The sequence below is a fragment of the Carassius gibelio genome, chromosome B19 (assembly GCF_023724105.1).
Source record: "Carassius gibelio isolate Cgi1373 ecotype wild population from Czech Republic chromosome B19, carGib1.2-hapl.c, whole genome shotgun sequence".
NCBI lineage: Eukaryota > Metazoa > Chordata > Actinopteri > Cypriniformes > Cyprinidae > Carassius > Carassius gibelio.
Genome location: NC_068414.1, coordinates 18,132,399 through 18,154,242, shown reverse-complemented (window position 1 = coordinate 18,154,242; position 21,844 = coordinate 18,132,399). Strand labels below are relative to the sequence as shown.

The 21,844-nt window shown below is 36.7% G+C and overlaps 1 protein-coding gene across 2 annotated transcripts in view; it reads left to right on the top strand.

Moving 5' to 3' along the window:
* Positions 1 to 1,072: 1,072 nt before the first annotated feature.
* LOC127979315 (hippocalcin-like protein 1) overlaps positions 1,073 to 21,844 on the top strand; it is a 31,803-nt gene continuing 11,031 nt past the window's right edge. The window contains exon 1 of one of the 2 annotated variants that reach the window (XM_052584676.1): positions 1,073 to 1,243. The gene's annotated coding sequence lies outside the window, so the exon portion shown is untranslated. Of the gene's footprint in view, positions 1,244 to 4,469; positions 4,606 to 21,844 lie in introns of those variants that run through there. The other variant, XM_052584677.1, reaches the window with a different exon arrangement.

The following is a 21,844-nucleotide window of genomic DNA, read 5'->3' as shown; positions in this document are numbered from 1 at the left end:
CCAGGTGACAGTTTTGTACCTTTTCTCTGAGAGTGTATATGTATGGGTCATTTTGACATACAAAATGCATTATTATAGCCTTTTCAGTTTTTGTCTAATAATGGGAGATTTTGTATAATAATACTGACATTCTAAAACTACTGTTTTTTTGTTTTGTTTAGTTTTTTGTGCAAAATTCGGCAAGTAGCTTCAAGCTTTATTTTGTCAGAAAAAAAATGCACAATTTTTGTTTCGATGTTTGCCTTCCTGGTGGGTCATCATGCATCTTGGGCAGATCCTGCTGGGAAGCTGTTAATTAGCCGGATCTATGTCAAAGCTCTGCCCGCCCATTAGCCTTTAAGATCATGCATTAAGAGGTTTTAAAGCTACTTAGTCTCACACCAGAGAGATCGCATGGTTTAGATCCACCTCGCTTTCTTGTATTTCATACTCATTTGTTTAGTAAAAGGAAAGTGTGTTTTCTACATACTGTAGTGTCTAACGAGACTTTAGCGCCACAGATTCACATTATCTTGTCCATGTGTAATTATTTTTTCAGTGGGGATACTCCTCATAGCCAGGGCAGGATTACACACCCCAGGGCCCAGGGCCCCGGGCTCTCAGGGGCCACATGCAGCGAGATCACATATAAATTGAACAGAGGCATCCCTGTTAAAAGTAGGACTCAACCCACTCTGCCAAAGCCACCCTTCTGGAATGGCCCGGTGGAAACATCCCGTTTGTTTCACTTATTTGTAAGGGCCCCATAGACATAGACATTTTTGTATGTAAAATGTTCATATGTATGCATGGAAGTCAACATCTATCTATCTATCTATCTATCTATCTATCTATCTATCTATCTATCTATCTATCTATCTATCTATCTATCTATCTCAATATACTCATAGACCCAAACATAAATATGGTTCCAGTCAGCTTTCATTCGTGACTCCTATATGGGAATGTTTATTTTTTTAGGTGCTGCTGTACCTCTGAAAGTAGCGGTCCCATTCGGCGTAGTGACATCTTATTAAAGCGGCACCACGTAATCCTCCCAACACCCTCCCCTGCTTTAAATCGGATGGTCCGGTGCGGTTCAGTAGACGCACAGCCTCCTCCTCCAGCAGAGCAGCGCCGCGTCTCGTGTTCCTCCGGTAACATGGTGTGCAGCGCGCGGCAGTAGACAGCTATCGCTGGACCGTCTGCTCTCCTTCTACAACATATCAACACATCGAGGGAAACTTCGCCTTTCTTGGATACGGTAAGCCCGATATGATGGCCAGTCAACGCACCTTTCTTACTTACTGTAAAATATTAATATTTTTTTAATTCTTAATGACGGAACGTTGGCTCTCCTCTTGCAGTGAGACTGTATTGTTAAATAGCATCCCATCATAAGCACGCGGAAAATAACGAGCTGTTTGGGATATGGGGAACATTTTAAAGTAAAGGCTGCAGTTGCAAAATTGCGACAAAACAAATATAATTATAAAGAAATACATAAATTACGCGGATGTAAAATAACGTAGGCTACGATTCTGCTCCACTGATAGTTCACAACACGGTATTGGGGTCATTGTGTAGCCTCCATGTCGTGTGAACAGTACTTTATGAATGGATTGATAGTTTTGTGATTATGAAGGATGTAAGGAATGTTTAGATGGGTGAGGGCTCGCGCTCGACGGATGTGCGCGCTTCCAGTAATTCTATTTGGACAGTCAGGCGATGCTATTGTTCAAACTGCGCTTCTGAAGAGCTCGAGGAAGCGGGACACGGATCCTGCGCAGGCAATCCTCGACTGCTGGGATCAGTCAATAGCTCGAAAAGTGGTCAGTGCAAAAATATTCTGAAGCAGCTCTCTGCAATGTAAATTGAATTACTATGAAGAGTACCTTACTGCTCGGCAACGTGCATTACGTTGCAGCAGACTGCAAAAGCAGTATGTTAATCAACAATAATCTCGAAAAAAGTGACATATGATATTTACCCTTGTGCTGTAGCACAAGTGAGTGAGTGTACGCTGTAGCCTATTTTATGATACAATTTTACGACGATTTAAAAATAACCAGTTAATTATTTAATCGAATCTATTAAAGATAACCGTACATTATACTATATATTATAGGCTACTATAATAGCTAGTGTACCATTGGCTACTGTAGGATATTTATGAAACAGAGAGCGTTAAATTTCTTATTGTTATGAAAAGATTTTTTTTTTATGAACATTTTAATATGTACATAAAAATAAATTAAATGTTATTAGAAAGTTCTGGTCCAATTTATGTCAATTAAAAAAAAAAAAAAAAAAAAAATAATAATAATAATAATTATATATATATATATATATATATATATATATGCATGATTAAATTTTGTTTACATTTTTATGTGCATATATTCTGTATGGTTCTAGGGGCCCGCAGGCCCATAGGGGTCTCAAATTTTACTTAAAAAAAAAAATCATCCTTTTATAAATTTGAGTGACAAACACTTGCATATGAATGGGTTTTCTCCATGCCCATTGATATTTGTGAAGGCTATGGTTATGTAAGAAGATAAGAGTGGGAAAGGCGGGCTCACAGTCTGTTTGTAATCAGTCTGCTGGTCCCACTGAATCCCTTCAGGACATACTTTAATCAAAGTCACACACTGATCAATGGAAGGGTTATGACATACGGTCAGGGTGGGGTCAGGGATTTCTTTTTTTGCGTAAGATGTGCTGATAAGTAGTGAAGATTAATATGTGTATGGGCTCATATGATATATTTTGTTGGGGGCTGAGCTGTCAGAATTTAATTTAAAATGGCACTGAACAAAAACTTATTGTGTGCATTGTGCTGTTATGCTGTTTATATATAAGTAACCAGAGTGTTACACAATTTATATATATATATATATATATATATATATATATATATATATATATATATATATATATATATATATAAATGAATGTTTATGTTGATTAAGTGCTTTGAAGACAAAAAGACAAAGAACAACATAAATATATTATAAAATTAGTCCAAATAACTTTTGCACTTTATTCCAACTCATATGATGGCTTTGAATGATGAACAGTTTAAATTTGAGCACTGTTGCAGGAAGAGCAGCACAATCATTTTTCAAAAAAGTTATAATTTTTATGTTCAGTGGAAAAAGTAAAATCATATGGGTTTGGAACAGTGAGTGAATAATGACATAGTTTAGATTTTTGGCTGAACCATTTCTTTGAAGAAAATGCTTTCCTTTGAAAGTTACTTTGCATACAGTAAGTGTAGGCTGAGAAAATAGAAGATGCCAGTGACTCGAGGACTCTGTAGATTTCAAATGCCATTAACAGCACCATTTAAAGTAGCCTATGTGATCAGTGCTTGAGACACATGATGCATTGCCTCTGTGAGGCTAGACTCTCCCATCAGGGCTTTTCCTTGGATTTCTCTTAGATATCTCGTGGTCTAATTAGCTGTCTCATTAGTTCTCACTCTGCTCTTTTATTTAGTGGCTCGAAGCACATGGTCCTCTTTGGCATTGGTGAAAGGCTGAATAAAAGGTGGATCTCATCCACTTTGTTCATTTTCAACAATAAGTGATGGCTCTCACTGTAAAGAAACTGTGGTTTGCTGCACACAAAATGTAACATAATGACATACGTTATAGTGGAAACACTGGTCCATAAAACACCACATTACTGGCTTGTGAGTTAATGGACATTATTGATAATATTAGTCATGGCACTTAATCTGAAATAAATATGACGTTTATGCTAGTTGTTAGAATAAATTACAGTGCCCTTTGTAATTAAGATATGGAAATAAGACCGGAGGCGCCATTACTTTCAATAGAGCAGGGGCACTGCAATCAAAAAAGGTCTACAGAAGGTATTAAAAATATAGAGAATTTCAGATTTCACTTTTTAGCTTTAGTGTGACTCAGCATTATACTGTTCATTTTAATACTGTGAGTAACCAAGCCCTGCGTGCTCCTTTCACCTGACCACTGCGTTCCACTCAGCCCGATTGTGGCTTCGCTGTGGGATGTGATTGTGAGTTTGAGAACCTTTTCAAGGGAGGATGTGGCTTTTGTCCCCCACTGAGAACTTCTTGCTTCCTTTTTCCATAGTATCCCTAGATCTAGCCTTGCCCCGTGCCTTCCATTAGACTGCTGAAAGGAAGGCCAATTACTCCCAGCAGCCGTGCTGTGGTTGATTCTAAGGAGCTCTCTCAGAAATGCTATGTTGTTCAACAGAAAACGTGTGTGTGGTAGGATGTGTGTTTTTGTGTGCTCAAGTGTTTCTTGGTGAGCCTCTGTCTGTGAGTAAATGCAATCAATGTCATGCTGTTTTTTTAAGCTCACTGGCTGCATAACAACTTAAGAGCACATAAAGTCTGTGGCTAGTGCTAAAAAAGCATGAATGCCCTTCTTAAGTATTGTAACCTCCAGAACTCTGATGTTAAGGGGACCAAAATGTGAAGTTGTCTCAAGTACTTCTGTCTCCTTTTCTGTGAGGTCGTGCTGACTGGCAGTGCTTCTGTATGTCCAGTCTGACGTAGTTTGAGCTCTCTCAGTGGATCTTCCCACTGTTCAGATGGACTGGCTTGTTTTCAGCATGAACCGGGCCTTGGTGAGTCAGTTCCTTTTACTGTCATGTCTTGGACGACCTTTCATTGACACTGGGGAGTTAGGAGGAACTCTTGAACTTGATGAGAGTCATACTTGGTGTTTTGGGATGATTTAGCTGCAGACAGAGATAAGAAGAGGAAAAGAAAATACAGAATAGTCACATAAGGGTTTCCTTGTTTGAGAAATTTAGAGACCCACACAGAAGTTTACAGAAGAAAATGAGAAAAAGAAAGCAGGGTAGTGGATTTAAGTAGGAATTTCAAATAAAATTAGCATCAACTTAAAACGATTAAAGTATTTTAAAAAAATTAGCCAATGATCAACATGTCTTCATAGTGAAATCTTAATGAAAATGTATATTATATTATATTATACTGAGTCAAAATATTTACTGTTTAACTGTTGCAATGCCATACATCATGCAAAACCTTATATTGTTATGTGGTTTGTCTTCCATGCCACTAGGTGTCAGTATAAAGTTCGAGACTACTGTAATATTAGTTGTTTAGGAAGATGAATGAAAACCAGGGAAGCTTAAAAGAGAGAGAGAGAACTGAAATGCTGATAAAACTCTTTGAACATTACGTGAATATTTTTTCCAATACAGCTGGAAGATTTTTACCTCTGAAAAGATTGAGTATCTGGCAGAGGTGTATTTAATTAAAGTTGGAGATAAACTTTGGCCCTCCAGGAGAAGCACAGGGCACCCCTGTTCTAAAGTAAATCACAAAGACTCTTATAACTTTGAAATCTTTTCACCCCCCAACTCTCTATATACAGTGTTCGAACTATACCGTGTCCTTTGGGGGAGCCCACTTCTTTTTTTTTGGGGGGGGGGGGGGGGGGGGGGGGGGGTTAGAAGTCGTGCACATGCGCATGCCTCAAATAAGGACTTACAACAGCTACAAGTGTGCACTTTTATACATTATCGACACGAGTGCCTCAAAAAAGGACATATAATGACTTACAAAGATACATAACAGCTACAATATGCACTATTATACTTTATCGACACAAATTGATAGGTCAGGAAGACAGCCTTGAATGATGTTGCGCTCTCCTCCGTTAATTTAGAATTCACCTCAATTACTTTATTTGCCAGAATCGCCTTTTGCTTAGTCAATGCCACTTCAATGGCCATCTTGTGTGCAATGCTGTCCCTGTATTTATATATAATTTTTCGCGACTGGTTCTGAGCATTAATCATTAATCCACTCCTCAGACAAGTGCGTGCCAGGTACCTTTTCAGACAGAAGAAGGTTTTTTGCGTCCTTTCAAGTTGTAACGAGTGGAAAAAAATGTGGCCCCTTTAAGAGCTGCGCGCTCCCTGTAAAACGGTATGCACTCTGTATGATAATGTATACACGCGCGACTCGAATCCCCCATGTATGCGGGTAATCTCTGTTTGGAAATCATTTTGTTTTAATCTTGTTTGTTTTGTTTTGGTTACGCTGTGGACGGTGGAACATGGCACAGACAATTGCCCGAGTTCGATTGGAGAAATAAAACGAGTCGTTGTTAAATGTCAATCGCCTCCGTGAGTTTTGTCTGGCCTAATAACTTTGTGAGCTATCCATATTTTTTCCCCCTCCTGACACAACGCGTTACAAAGTGATACACCCCAAGCTTCCATCCTTAACACACAGCCATGTATATTGGCTCTTCCAGTCTCTCCACTGCTGGCTGTTCCAGTTTAACGCGAGAGAGGACTCGAAGCAAGAGGGGTTAGGATCCCAGAGATTACTTTTCTTCAGCTTCATGCGTTTTCACAGTGGGCTTGGCTTGAGGTTTACCAGTGCTTGCAGCAGGTGAATCAGTCGTGCTTTATCACTACACAATTTCTTAATAATACCAAAATTAATTGAACTACCTTGTTTTCTTTTTGCCCTGGCTATGATGCTATAACTGCATAATGGAAGGACTTTGCGCACGATAAATGGCCTCCAACGTTTATTTTTTTCTACGAACCTATGACATACTAACATGGAATTTGCAGCGCAGCACCCCCACACCTTGATGCTGTGAAGTCTTTAATCTTTATTGAAGTTAATTAGGTTTTTTGCCATCATAATCACATTACAAAACTGAAATTGCACTTAAAAATATTCACATTGTCAGTATTTTTTGAGACCCCCCAAAATTTCAGATTTCTCGTTTTCAGGGGAGCCCATGTCTTATTAAGGGGAGCCGAGCTCCCCCTAGCTCCCCCGTAGTTCGCACTATGATTATATAATGAACACATATTGTCCGTATTCCTAAAGGATGTTTGTATACTAATATACAAAATGAGAACAACGGATGAAGGTCAACGCACACAATTAGTTTTCACACACTCTTGGTCTGATACGCTGCTGTTGAGTCATGCCAAGATAGTGTTCTTGTAGACTAGTGAGGTCAACACCGTTTACACAGACTCAACCCATTACAGGATCAAAGTAAACAAACCGTGTGGCACATTTGATCCCAGACATGGGGATTGTGGGGGTTCACTTCCTGCTTAGAGACTGTGTGCTGTGATACATGATAGCGGTTGAAGGAGAAATTCGTGCTGAGGGGGCAATTTGCGTTCTGACGAAAGGGGATGTGTATTTTTAGTCTTGGCCTCATCACGACAGGAAATGGGATAGAGGGCTCCATAATGTCTCAAATAACATACTTTTTGAGACATTTCTGTTTCCCTTTTTCCTAACCCTTAACACAGTTTCCCAAGCCCTCCCACTAAACAATAGGTGGAACAGTTCATCCTTTTCTGGGAATACCATGGCAGTGGTTTGAAAACCTCATAGGCTAGTTTTAGCATATTGGTTTGTTTATTACCAATTCTGATCTGTGTCAATCAGTTCCAGATCTGTCAGTGTCTGGCCACTTCGAAGCCTGTTGTGTTCACTGTCAGAGACCTCTGAAGTGAGAGATCAGTTCTCCTTGACCTGAATACTATGATGCCCTGGGCAATTAAGGTGTGGTGAGAATAATTGCGATGTGGGATGGAGGATGTCCTCTGAGTCTGGCACATTTCAGTGTGTAGTGTTAAAAATGGGAATGTGCTATGCTACATTCTGCTTCCTTTAATGGAAACTTCCACAAAATCTATTATACATTCTGGTGTGACAAAATAAAAAAAAAATCACAGAATAAATTGGGACCATGCATCTCCTGAAAAGGCTGAAGAGGCTTTACTTTTTATTTTGCTTGTAATCTACTAATATAGGTTATTTAATGTTTGATTGTAGGATATTAGTGGTTGCCTGCGTTTTTGGCCAACACATTATGCCTGATATACGACAGTAATTTAGATAAATGATAGCATTTAAATGCAATATTACATATTTTGGTAACACTTTAGTATAGGGACCAATTCTCACTATTAACTGTTGCTTAGCATGACTATTATTAACATATTGGCCGTTTCTTAGTATTTATAAAGCACATATTCTGCATAACCATAATCTATATCTGTAATCCCAATACATAAATTAAACAACTACCTTACTAACAATTAATAAACAGCACATTAGTTGTCTATTGAGGCAAAAGTCATAGTTCATGGTTTGTTAATTACCCCCTTAGAATTAAAAACAATTACACTTGAAATAAAAAAGTATGACCCACATTTCCAATTATAAATAACTGTAAATATTTGAAAATTCACTATACTATAAAAACTGTCAGTTGATCATTCTTGGTCCAGTAATCTCAAATCATCCGGGCCCTTATATAATACAAATAATAAACAAAACAGTTAAATGATAGCAAATGATAAAACAAAATAAATTTCACACAACAATTTAACCCAAAAAAAGTATTTCTTGTTAAAAATGTTTATTATCTGTTGACAAGGCTGTTTGTAGATTTGTATGAAGCCCCTTAAGGACATAGTGATATTAAAAAATGAGATGGGTGGGAAAATTATATTTCATTGCATTCTCCTGAGAAACTTTGTGTTTGATCACAAAACCTTTGGAAATAATATGAGGAGGATAACAATATTTCAGTGCTTTTTTCAAGCAAATACAAAGATTCTTAGGGGAATGCAATAGTTTTGAGAGAGAATGTAAAGTTTCCCAGGTGGATTTAACAGAAGTGGATATTAAAAAAATCTGTTAAAATATACAAATATTGTCTGCTCAACTGGTTTGAAAGATGATATTAATATATCACTAATTTCTACCAATACATTCTTCACATTATATTCTTGTTCAACAGGACCACAACCTTTTCTTTTGTCTAGGTTTTATTGTTAAGTAATGAAAGTAAGACAGAGGCGAGAAAAAGAAAAAAAACACTTCTGAGCTAGCATTGTTTACACTCTTTCATCATCAAGTTAATGCAGTATGACACTTGATTAAGGGCCTTTATAAATTCTATCCAAAAGGAACATCCTCAGCTAAATAAAGCTCTATAAAGACCAAGCTTGAGGATGTGGACTCCTCAGCTGAGTCTTGGTTCCTCCCAAGGTTTCTAACGAGTCTTACTACATCTTAGGGAGATTTTCCTTGCTACTGTTGATGCCGTGGAAGTTCTGCTGGGGAATTCAAAGAACTATTCTATGTACATATGCTTTGGAATGATTTGTATTGTCAGATTGGTTCAAATCTGGTTCAATTTGATTTGAAAGAATGGCATACAATCCCTGATGTGATTTAACTGTAGTCACAGAGACTACAGCTGGTGCTCTTCTGCTAATGCTCTCTCCACGGTTCGCCTTCTCATTCCTCATTAGTGGATTTTGAAATGCTGGTAATGGAGGCTTAGGGAACATGTCCGTAGTCTGGCTCAATATGGCAATTGGAACAAGCGTCTGTCACAACGGAAGAACAGATGTGATTTTGTATGTCTAGCAGTTGTTAAGTGCCTGAAGACCACCAGAAACCAGGTTAGCAGAATTCAAAAACTCAGACAAGTGACTGCAGGCTGAGCCTTAGAAGCGCAGAGATGTTTCAATCAGTCATGGTGTTTTTATACCACTGTCAGAGGGATAACCTGCTCTTCTTGCCTTAAGGAAACCTCACCAACTTCTGGCTTTACTAAAGCAGTGCAAGAATGAGATCAAAAATTATTATTTGAAACTGTAATTATAACGTTAATAAATCCATAACTGTATTAAAAACTTTATTTTTGATCAAATAATTGCAGCCTTGGTGACAATAAGAGACTCTTCAAAACTTTAAAATTGTAATTATTTCAGACTGATGACCAGTGGTGTATGTGGCTCTATATTTATATTATATTATTTTTATATATAATTATATTTTGAGACAAACTTATTCGTTTTTCCTTTGTTAAAGGGATAGTTCACCCATATCTTTCTGTTCAATATTACCTTTTTTTATGAAATCTGAGAGCTTTCTGTCACAGAGAGCAATGTAACTACCATGTGCAAAGCCCAGAAAAGTAGTTAAGGACATTAATAAAATAGTCCATGTGACATCAGTGGTTCAATCATAATTTTATGAAGCTACAAAATACTTCTTGTGTGCAATGAAAACAAAAATAATAAATCTATTATACAGTTTCTTCTCTTCCGTGTCAGTCAGCAATTAATGACAGAATTGTAATTCTTGGGTGAACTATCCCTTAAAGGTGGTCAGCACTACTGCAGTGGATTTTATTATTTTTTTAATGACAGCGCTCTCAAGTACTTAATGCTGATTGCTCAATCTATTTATAAATATTTTTGTGTAACGTCTGCTAAACTCTTAGAAATGTAAATAACTTGATTATAATTTTATCTTCCGTGTGTCACACAATTTTGGCATTGCAAAAGTCAGTACATTTGGCTGCACACTTTAACCATGTTTCAAAGACAACAGAAGTGTTTATAAAATGACATAAAAATATGTACTTAAGTATTACTAATGTGTAATACTAAAGCACTCTAAAGTTCATATAATTGCATATATATTTAAACTTTAGCACATTTTCATTTAATTGTACTTAACATGAAATTAAGTGTCCGAAAACATTACATTCTGTTCACACTTGTGTATTTTTATCATTCTTAACGTCGTTTGTAGGAGATTTGACTTGTCTTCTGATATTGACAGGATGATGTCTTTGAAAACTGAATTGCTCACAACCTTGTTCACCTCCTTCACTAATAAGATCAGACTCTCTGCGAAAAGCTCTTTGTGTTCCTCGAGCTAGTACACTGAGAGCTGATGGCCAAATCCCAGTCAGTGGGATTTACAGCTACAGAAGGACTCACGCAACAGGTAACTCCAGAGGGATGAATGATACGCTTCACTTCACTTCACTCCACCGCATTGCATGTCCCAGAGGAAAAATGGGAAATCCAAAGCAGAAGTTACATTCTAATTACGTCTCCTCCATAATTCAGGTTCTCCAGATCTAATATGCAGACCGCAGTGCAGGAAATTTCCATAACCCAAACCCTTAAAAATGGGGCTACTGAAACCATGCCCTGTCTGTTGCCTTTCAGGCCAAGTTTGAGGAGATACAGTAGATCTCAGGAATGGGCAGCAGCAGGCATCTCCACAGCCCCGCGAATTGATTTATGTGTTTGTGTCTTCTCGCGGCTGAACAGTCAGCTAGTGCGAGACCGGTTGGCAGGAGAGCGCCGCCAAATCTGGCAGCAGGAACTCACAAACTGATCCCTCAGCAACTTCAAGCAGGTGGACGTTTGAGGAAGAAATTAATGGATTTGTTAAACATCAGTTGTTTTGCAGAGGTTTTGGAGCAATGCTTTGGGGTGAATCCAAATTGTGCTAATTGCATTATTTTGAAAAGCACTGCCGTATATTTTTAATCCATCTACAATCACAGAATAGCAGACCTTCTGTGTGCATTTTTGTCAGCAGGCTGTGCAGTGTTAGGTGTTATCTGAATTAATCTGTGCTTAAAGCTGGGAGTTCCCCTGGAGTTTCATATTAATATAAGGTGCAACATGCAAAACCAGACATGAACAAATTACTATATGAGCAAGTTCTTTTAATCAATTATTCAAAAAGACTTACAAACTTATGAGTTCAGTCTGATTAATCGTTCTCTAAATTAACTTATAGATACAGGTCTCTAACTGATTCTACATCTAAAATGTAATGCCAAGGATGATAACTATAACTATGAATGATAACTATAACTAGAATTAGAGGTGTGCGATATACTAGTAGACATGGTTGACCAATAGAAATTTCACATTTTTATGTGTCAGAATACCATCTTTGAAAGTAACCTCATAAACACAGTAATTTAGTTCATAAGTGAAAGCAAACAGCTGAGAAAGGAAACAGTGTGTGCGAGTTTATTGGATCTGGGGTAGCTCTTAAAGCGACAGCAGTGTAATATTCCTGCTGTCTATCATTTATTCATGTTAATCAAACAACACAAGAGGGTAAATCTCTTTATGCTCTTGACTTTTTTTTAACTTTAATAAGAATAAGTATAATTTACACTGAAGAATATGCAGTGTTTTTATATATTTTATACACTTTTATATATTGATTACTTTATACAGTACAATGTACAGTATATAGCTTTTTCTTATTTGTTCTACTCTATTGCTTGTAATTGCTTCTTATACTTATTCAGTAATAAGCTTATATGAAATTTCTGCGGTATTGAAAATTTTTAAATCATAAAGATGTTATTTAAAGCTAAAATAACTGTGAATTAAAATTACTTGTATTGTGATTTAAGATTTCGCTTTCCCTAACTATAACCATAAAATATATCGTTGTAAAGTCACTATGATATTACAATGTCATCACTTTCAGAATGTTTTTTTTTCCAGCTGATGAATGATAAAATATTGTCAGCCAATTAAATCCACCCTATCTTTATAGTCTTTTTTATCGTTATTGGTGTAAACGGGCCTTTAAACTGTAAGTTATTACTCTTAAGCCCCTTTCACACTGCACGTCGGACCCGCAATATTCCCGTAACATTGCCTGGTCGCCTTCTGTGTGAAAGCAACCACGTCCCGGAATTGATTACCGAATCGAACCCGGGTCGGGGACATAGTAACATTGCGGTAATCGATCCGGAACGAGCGCTGTGTGAACAAAAGCCAGATCTAATTCGGTATCGAAGTGATGACGCGCGTTATCGCGCGACTCTTTTACCGGCTGTTTTGAAGGAAGATCAACATTCGCGACGAAAACACATGTGCAAACTGTAATGAAGCAGAGATCAGTTAGTTCCTCACTTTCCGCGCTGACGCAGAGATCGTTTGCTTGCTTCAGTTAAAGTATAACGTGCCAAGCGTTGTCGACTCGTACATTACACGTCACGCGCTGATGTCACGTGTCGTTACGGGATCTTCAGGGGTTGTGTGTGAAAGCACGCACATATACCGGGTCATCACTGGCTGTGTGAAAGTGCCAAATCTAGCGACCAGGGAACAAATACAGGAACACTTTACCGCTGTATTTGCCGGAATGGCAGTGTGAAAGGGGCTTTAGTAATGTCCGTTTTTAAATGTGCATCAAGAGACGTATCAGAAATAAAACAGTCTTTTTCATTGCAGTATTTTATCCTTTCACACTGCCTGTAGTTTGTAACATCTCTGTAGCTTAAATAAGTCCTTAGGTTACTTCCAGTGCCTGTTTCTGTAATTTAGCCATCATTCATTTGTTGCTTTTGGGTACTCTGTAAAAGATATCACCACTTTATACCCTTTGGGAAAAACAATGGCACGAAACCTAATACATACTCATTCAATTTAAGCTACTGCCTGAGGGGTCATTAGACAAATACTAACCCTCTTTGTTGCTTCCCACTCCCTTGCACACTATTTCCACATTGGGAAGAGATCCTGAGGGGCTGAGAGTCAAACTCATAGTCCAGCTGCTCTAAAGGTGTGGTTCTCTCGCGGCTCCAGTGGCTTCTGTCAAAGAGCATGTCTTGCAGTTGAACGTGATCAATGTTTATTTCCAGCAGAGAGCTAATGAACATCTTATCTGAATTTTAATACACATTTAGAGAGATTGAGATCAAGGGGTTGCTCATCTGTGAAGTATTTCAGAACAGTGTTTCAGACGAAGTAGATAAGCTGACTTTTATGAGTCCCATTGTAGTGTTGCAGTATTTGTGTGTGTGCATTCACTATCTTTACAGACTGCACTGGAAAGTTTGGGAAACGACATATATGATGAATTATGTTTTGGCCTGAGTATGAGGCAGATGAATAGAGGATAGGATTGGCACTTGCAGGTTCCATATAAAGTGCTATATAAAGTCCATATAAAAGCTCCTGCCAAAAATGCGTCAATAAGGTGATAGCTAATAAATCTACAGACTTAGGTCAACAAGCTGTTAAGAGGTCCTATTGTTATCTATTGAATTCCACATCTATAAAGAGCAACTCTAAAGAGGCGAACCTTGATTAGTCCCTGAGAATTACTGTTTCATGAATGTGAACATCCCAGTGCTCTTGAATTCTTTGAAACTGAATGCTTTACACAGCCTTTAAACACTGCTTTTCCATCTGGGCTTTTGGTTGCAGCATAAAAGGTATTTCAGAGACTCTTAAAAAAGGTTGATGTCTGTTTTGAGATGTGTTTTATTTTTGAAGACTTTCATTTAGAGAGGAACTGATAAAAAAAAATTCTGGCCGATAAAGATACTGTAAGTCCATAATAACTCTAATGATAACTTTTGCTTTTGTTTTTATTTAATTATTTTAACTTTTAACTTTCTATCTATCTATCTATCTATCTATCTATCTATCTATCTATCTATCTATCTATCTATCTATCTATCTATCTATCTATCTATCTATCATAATTATGCAATTTCTATCTAAATGGTGTATTATTTAATTAAATTTTTTTAGATTAAATTACACACAGATGCTAAACTGAATGTATGCATCACAACATCATCATTTCTGATAAAAATCAATGTTTATTTTGCGATTTGCTTAAGAAACAATGTTACAGTATGTAATGTTGAATGACTGAATATACAATACTGACCAGTATAAAAAAAAAAATTTTTTAATCTAATATTGACCAATAATTGATATGGTACCATATTTAAAATCTATTAACATATTTACTGGCATATCGCTCGAGACTGAAATAAAAATGACAATTAAACTTTATTTGGAGTACTACTTGTGCACAATGCATTTTTCTTAATATTAAGCCTAAAATGTGTTTTAATGTCACTATCGATGAGGATTGTATGATCTTTAAAGAATATCGGCCTTTAAATGTGAGATATTTGTACCTAAAGTATATTTGCAATAGTTCAACTTTAGCACAATCAAATATAGTTCAGTATATCTTTAGTTGGACTTTAGACTACAATTAAAGAACACAAATCACAAAATTAAATAATTCCTATTTAGCAGACTTTAAATATACCAGTTTAGTATACCAAAATACAGTTGCAGGGTATATTTATTAGCATGAAATAAATGTATTTCAAAAACATTTTAGTATATTTATTTTTCACTTTCAAGTCTCTGAAGTGTATGCCGTTTGATGCCAGTAGTGTAATAAATTAGACTGTAGTGAGCATATAAGTGCACGGCTCAATATAAACAGCATTCCTTTCCAGTAGGTGGCTGTCTATTTTCTTTCAACATCATGATCTGTTCCTGGTGTGTGAAATGCTTCAGTTAACGCTCCAGCCCAAATGTTTTATAAGTTAAGATCTTGATTTCATCTGTCAGCTCTCAGTTACATTGGTATGTTATGCTGCTAACTATATTCAAAATAAGCACTTAGCTCATTCAGAGTGTGCAATAGTTTTGTATGCTTTTGTGTCCTTCTCTCATGTCTCTATTCTTTCCTTTTGTGCTCTGATGCTGTGCCAATGTGGATGAAAGCCGTTGGTCCCTTTCTGTGTGACCCACATAATCATAAGTGCTTCTAAAAGCCTGATTTCCTCTAAGGAGATGTGCTCAGGGTTGACCTCGATGTACCACTTTTTTCAAACACTGCATCTCAGTATCATCTGGCTCCGGCCAGTGACTTGATAACTGTAGGTGTTTACAACTGTGAGGGGATTTTCTTCATGATTTAGCAATGCTTACTAATGCAAGCATCACTATTACTCCTATTTAGATATATATTTTTTCCATATACTGTAGGCCTAAATGAGAGTTCTGTCATCATTTACTCATCTTCATGTCATTTTAAACTTTCATAGGCCTTCATCATAGATACTCTTTTAACTTGGACCTGTTAGAAATCACATAGCAAACACACCAAACAGACTTGGATTAACCTATTAGGACTGTATGATTAATCAGAATAAAACCAAATTTGCGCTATGGCTTTGTGTAAATTATTATATTTGTAAAGAGAAGTACTTAGAAACTGACTGCATTAGACTGCATTTTCCACTAAAATAAAAGCTTGATGGTTTAACGATTGTAGAATAAACAAATTAAGACAGCCATGTTTTTTTATTTTTATTTTACAATATTTGGAAAAATATAATAATAATTGTTATTTCAATCAATATGACTCTAAATTAATATACATTTTATTATGTAAAATAATATGAATAATAATAATAATTATTATTATTATTATTATAAATATAATTTAATAAATATTTAACTATAAAATAAAAAATATTATTTAGGAAACATATTATAATAATTGATATTATAATCAGTATGACTATGAAATAATATTAATTTTATTATGTAAATTAATAATACTACTACTACTACTACTAATAATAATAATAATAATTATTATTATTATTATTATTATTATTATTATTATTATTTTATAGTCATATTGATATGTAATCACAACATTTTTTACCAAATTTTGAACCCCTACTAATAGTACTTTCTAAATTCACATTTTAAATTGCATTTTTATCAGAAAAAAATCATAATTTCAATTTTTTTTTTTCAAATCAGACAGCACCACCTCCTATCACACAAAATACCTTGGAAACCGCATTGAAATGTGCTAAAAAACTTAAACGTGGTGGTGGGGATTTTTGCGCTGACAGTCTAGTTTGTATTCACTTCTCTTGAAATTGAGAGATGCTTGTAATCTACAGAAGCATAGTCAAATACAGCTTACTCATTAAATCACTGCAAGAAAGCATTTCATTAAAGGCTAGTCTATATTGTCTTTTGTTGAATAGAATAGTCCTCCATCATTGCATGTAATGGACTGCATTTCTTCTGCAGCCACAGTGAAACCAAATTATTGTTCCTGAAACAATAAACGACAGATGAGCATTTATACTCTTTCAGCACCATCTGCAACTCTATCCAGCTTATGATGCAAGTTGCAGCACACACACATACTGTATATATGCACGTGTGGACACACACACATGCGCTCACGCACGGGTCACAGAGGTCATAACGTCTCCAGTGATTATCAGGCTTACACGCTCAGAGCGGGTCCTGTTCGCTTTTGTTTATTATGATCAAGCGATCTGCCTACAGTACGCTGGCAGGGATGCCAGGAATTTCTCTATGCATCTCTCGCGAGGGTGGAGGAGGGATGGTGTAATAACGGCACACTACAGCCGACGTGTCAGAAAGCTTGTTAATGGTGGTGTAGGTCATACGCTAGGGGAGATGCTCAAAGCGCATGTGTCCATCTTTCTGCTTATGCCATATTTTTCCTGCATATAATCTTCTCTCTGTCTCTCTCTCTCTCTCTCTCTCTCTCTCACACACACACACACACACACACAGTAATATCTCTAATGCTCATGCCATCATATGCCCCTACTGAAATCAGACTGAGAGATAAGTGAGTGATTCCTGTGTGACTCTCATGATTAAAACAGCAACAGTGTCAAAGCACTTGTCTTGTGGTTATCTTGCAAAGTTTGGTGAATTTGATTGTTTGGAGTTCTTGAAAGATTTTTTTATTTCTATTATTATTATTATTATTTATTGTTTTTTTTTTAAAAATGTGAGTGGTGTTTGACCATGCAAAACTAGCTGCTATACAATTACTGGGTTGTTCTACTGTAGGTGGTTGTGAACCCCAGTAACAAGCAATAAGCTTTCCAATCATACACCAAATACTCCAAATATATGTAAGCAATAATGTAGGAGAGTCAACCCTCCAGCCATGATGAATTTGCAAAACAGCAAGCCTCGAGTACCTTATAAAATGGTTACAACACAATACACAGTGCTGGGTAGTAACTTATCACATGTATTTATGCTACAAGCTATTAGACCATGTATGACACAAATAATTATGCAAGTTACTAAACACTGGTGATGTATAACTTTGAAACATTATGTCGTCATCATATATCAAGAGTGACCTTCAATAACTGATGATTCTGGAAGTCTGGACAGAAATATTTCAAACCTGGAAGACTTTGGGCATGTAATGACTTTGTTGTGTTCATGTTTCTTTATGTCTGTTTATATAATGCAAGGATTCCTAAAGTTTTTGACAGCCAAACCCCTTTGACATAAAATATTAGCTTGAAACATCTCTGAGGAAAGTAATATTTCAGTAATTAAACACATTCACATGTTCACAGTTTTCTGATGTTGGTTAATTGTAACATTGACATGCAGGCAAACAAATAAAATATTTCTATGTTTAGAGTTCAATTGTTGATATTATATTTATTTTTAATTTTTATGATTTAATTAATTATTAGCTTTTTTTCAATTTGCAGACCTATTGCATTTCCATTTTAAAACGGAATATATTTTCTTTCTCTTCACTTTTTTATGACAGTTTGCTACATTTAATGCTAAGTTTAAAAGGCGTTAGATAAAATCGAATAAAAAAAATAGTCAGAATACATTACCTTAAATGAGTAACCTAGACCTAGATTATTTCATTTTGTAATCTGTAATCAATAATGGACTACAATTTGTTAATAATCCACCCAGCACTGAGAATACAGATATTAAACCAAAAAATGTATTGATGTGTTACTTTTTTTGAAGTAAATTTATTAAATGCTATCCTTCCGTTAAAAATGTCCTGACACATCTCCTCGTAATTCATTACAATTAATTTTACTGAAATGCATGATACATGAACTAGTTCTGATGATATACTGATTGTTTCTGTTGCTAATATTTCACCGTTGGGTGAAGTTGTCATGGGAGTTCTTTATTGTGAACAAAACAATATATATATCTCTCTCTATTGTCCCATCAGTAAAAATGGTAAAAGGCCAAACACCTCTCCATACACACCCAGTCAGTGCTCTTCCATCTCTCGGATGGGCAGCCCTGTATCGTCTATAATGTGAGCTGACTGAAGGGACCTCACTCACCGAGGACACAGCCTCATTCTTATTTTTACCTCCCTCATTAGCATCCTTTCTCCATCTTCCTCTCATTTTTTTCTCAGTCTATTCTCGTTATTATGTCCTCTAGCCCCTCCCTCTCTCTTGAGTAATGTGAAGCAGATTCATTGATTCAGGTCAGGGCTCGACCCCTGCTGTCTTTATTAAAAGCCATACCTGACAGCTGGATGAAACAAGTCCTGCTGTGTAATGCTACGCTCAAAGGTAAACCAAATCTAGAAACATCTAGAAATGGCTTTTGAGTCTTTTCAGACACCGAAGTCATGTCAGGATTGTTTAGCAGCTAAACCGTGATTTGAAATCTGCATTTAGAGTTACTGTGTTGTACTACACTTGTGGAATGAGATTGGCAGGCGGCCTTTAGCCTCTGTAAGCTCCGAAATTTGATGGATTGGGGATTTCAGTGGAGTTTTTTTTTTAAAGAGAAGGTCTGTCCTTTGGCTCTTGGGAGATGTTCTTGTATATTGTCAAAATGTCAGCGCAAGGATTCATTTTGTGAAGTGTGTGTGTGTGTGAGTGGTGAAAAAAACAGGTTGTAATTTCTTCCCTCATTACCACACAGAAGGGGAAAAAGCATTCCAAACCATAGTGAACATCTGTTCAAAAACATGGTGAGCTGCCTTATTGTGCACTGCCTACATTTTAAAATATAATTGTATATAATTATAAAAATAGAATTCCTATTTAAAATGTTTTTTTTTTCTTTTTAGAATACAATATATTTATAATAAACGTCAGTTTATTTTCTCTGTCTGTTATTTAACATATTATTTAGTGTGATTGTTTATATCGAAGTCCCCTCAAACATAGTGACAAACTAAGGGCCAGATTTACTAAACAGGGCAAGTGAACGTTAGTGCGCAGTTCCGTAAAAGCACTGATGTGAGGGGAAAATCTGCTGGTGATTTACTAAAAGTGCGCACATTAAAAAACACAGACGCAGCCAGATCATTTCCATAACAACCAGCTAAATCTACGATGAGCAGCGCAAATTATTGCCTGCTTTAAATAATGCTGCAAGTACCAGTAATTTGAAGGGTGCAAACTTTAGTAAATTGCATTGCATCAGAAAGGGAAACTTCTACAAATGCATATTCAACAATGTCAAGTGCCAAATTACTGTCTACGTCTTTTTAAATCTAGCCCTAAATTGTAAAAAAAAAAATAATAATAAATTAAAAGGGAGTAATGTGCAATAAAACAAATAATAATATAATAAACTTCTAAAGCTACTTTATATTATCTATTCATTGATTTGATCCATTTTTATAATGTATTGATGTAGCACTTTATTTTACAGTCCTGTTCCTCATGTACATACTATGTACTTATTATAGTAATTACAATAACTATGTAATAACTAGGTACTAACCCTGAACCTACACCTAAACCTAGCCGTACCCCATGTAGTTACCTTGTGTTACCAGAACTTTCTTAGATAAATACACTGTAAGTACTTTATAAGTACATGTTAGTACACGTACTGTAAAATAAAGTGCAACCATGTATTGTCTATTGATCACTATAAGGGGGCTTCTTTAATTTGATTAAAACTGTTAATCAGTTGATGGTCTTGAATATTTTTAGAGCATTATGGGATTGCCTTCTCCACAAGGGATACATCCTGAAATGGTGGTGTATTAACAGCTGGCGTAATTATGCTATCTTCTTTTTGGAACGGCTGGCTTAAAATGCTGCCTACAGAGATAACTCAATTGGTTTTGGAACAGGACTTTTGGGAAAAAAAGAGAGAAGAGAATTTAAAAAGGGAGATGGTTCATGCAAAGGTTGCGCAATTAGAATTAAACTTTAGAGGAATTAAAAGGGTCTTAAGCAAATGAAATGAAGGAAGGGATAGAGCTGGCGGATTATAAAGGAAGAGGCAGAGAAAGAGATGGCGGCTGATTTAGAAAAGATCAAAAGTCGCTTGTCGGGTCAGATTGATTCTCTGATTACCTCTGTTTCTCATAAATGGATGAGAGATAGAAACACAGGAGCGGGGAGTAAAATCAATTCTGGCATCCTCTTTCCTCTGCCTTTTTATAGATGCAGGAATAAGATACTCTTGTTTTGAGATTCATCTTTTGGCTCTTTCTCCCCTCCTCTGATGCACTCTAACTCCCTCCTTTCATTTCTCTGTTCTCCTCTCGGCCTTGCACTTTTATTTCACTGGTGTGCAGTGGCTCATTCACTCTCCGCTCTCTTGCTGGCAGGGATTTTAATGAGGCTCTTGTGTTTCAGATATTCAGCCTCCTCAGTCCTCAGGCTTTCCCACACAACAAAAACAACTCGGGGGCGAATTCACTGAACAGTTGCGGCACTTTTTAACTTCGGTACACTAAGTGTTCGCAATCCTGCACTAAATGCACTGATTATTTTAAATGAAGCGTTTTTGCCAAGGCAAACATGGCTACTTATAGCTGTGCTTGAAGATTTTTTTGTTTATGTTGTGCTGACCGATACTTCAGGTGTCACTATACTGTCACCTGATGGTGCGGATGCAGACGCAAAGCAAACAGTGGAGTTGTTGTGAATCTACACTTCTGTCTTTTTCCCAGAGAGCACAGCATTCCTCTCCTTTTCATCCATTCATCCATCCCTCCACAGTTGGATTAGCAGTCCAGATGTTGCTGACCCACATAGAGTAGAGGAACAGCTGTCTGCAGGATGGGGTGGGAAGGCTGTCCTGGATTTTAACAGTCAGAACAACCACTGACACATGTGGGACACTGTGGAGAGAGAGAGGATTACCCCTTAAGCCCAAACATCCAGAGGGAGGAACAAGAGAAACTGCAAAGAACAAGAAAAGGAGAAATTCTGTTTGAGATTGCGAGGGGGTGTGTGTGCCGGCGTGCTTCAGCATAGCCGAATCTCTTGTATCTGCTGTCATCAGGGGTTTTCAAGAGCACTTGTCCCACTTCTATGTCATAAATAAGCTTCGTTTGTAATTTTTTTGTGTGCACTTTTGTGTTTGCAGGCTTTTCCAGTTGAAGATT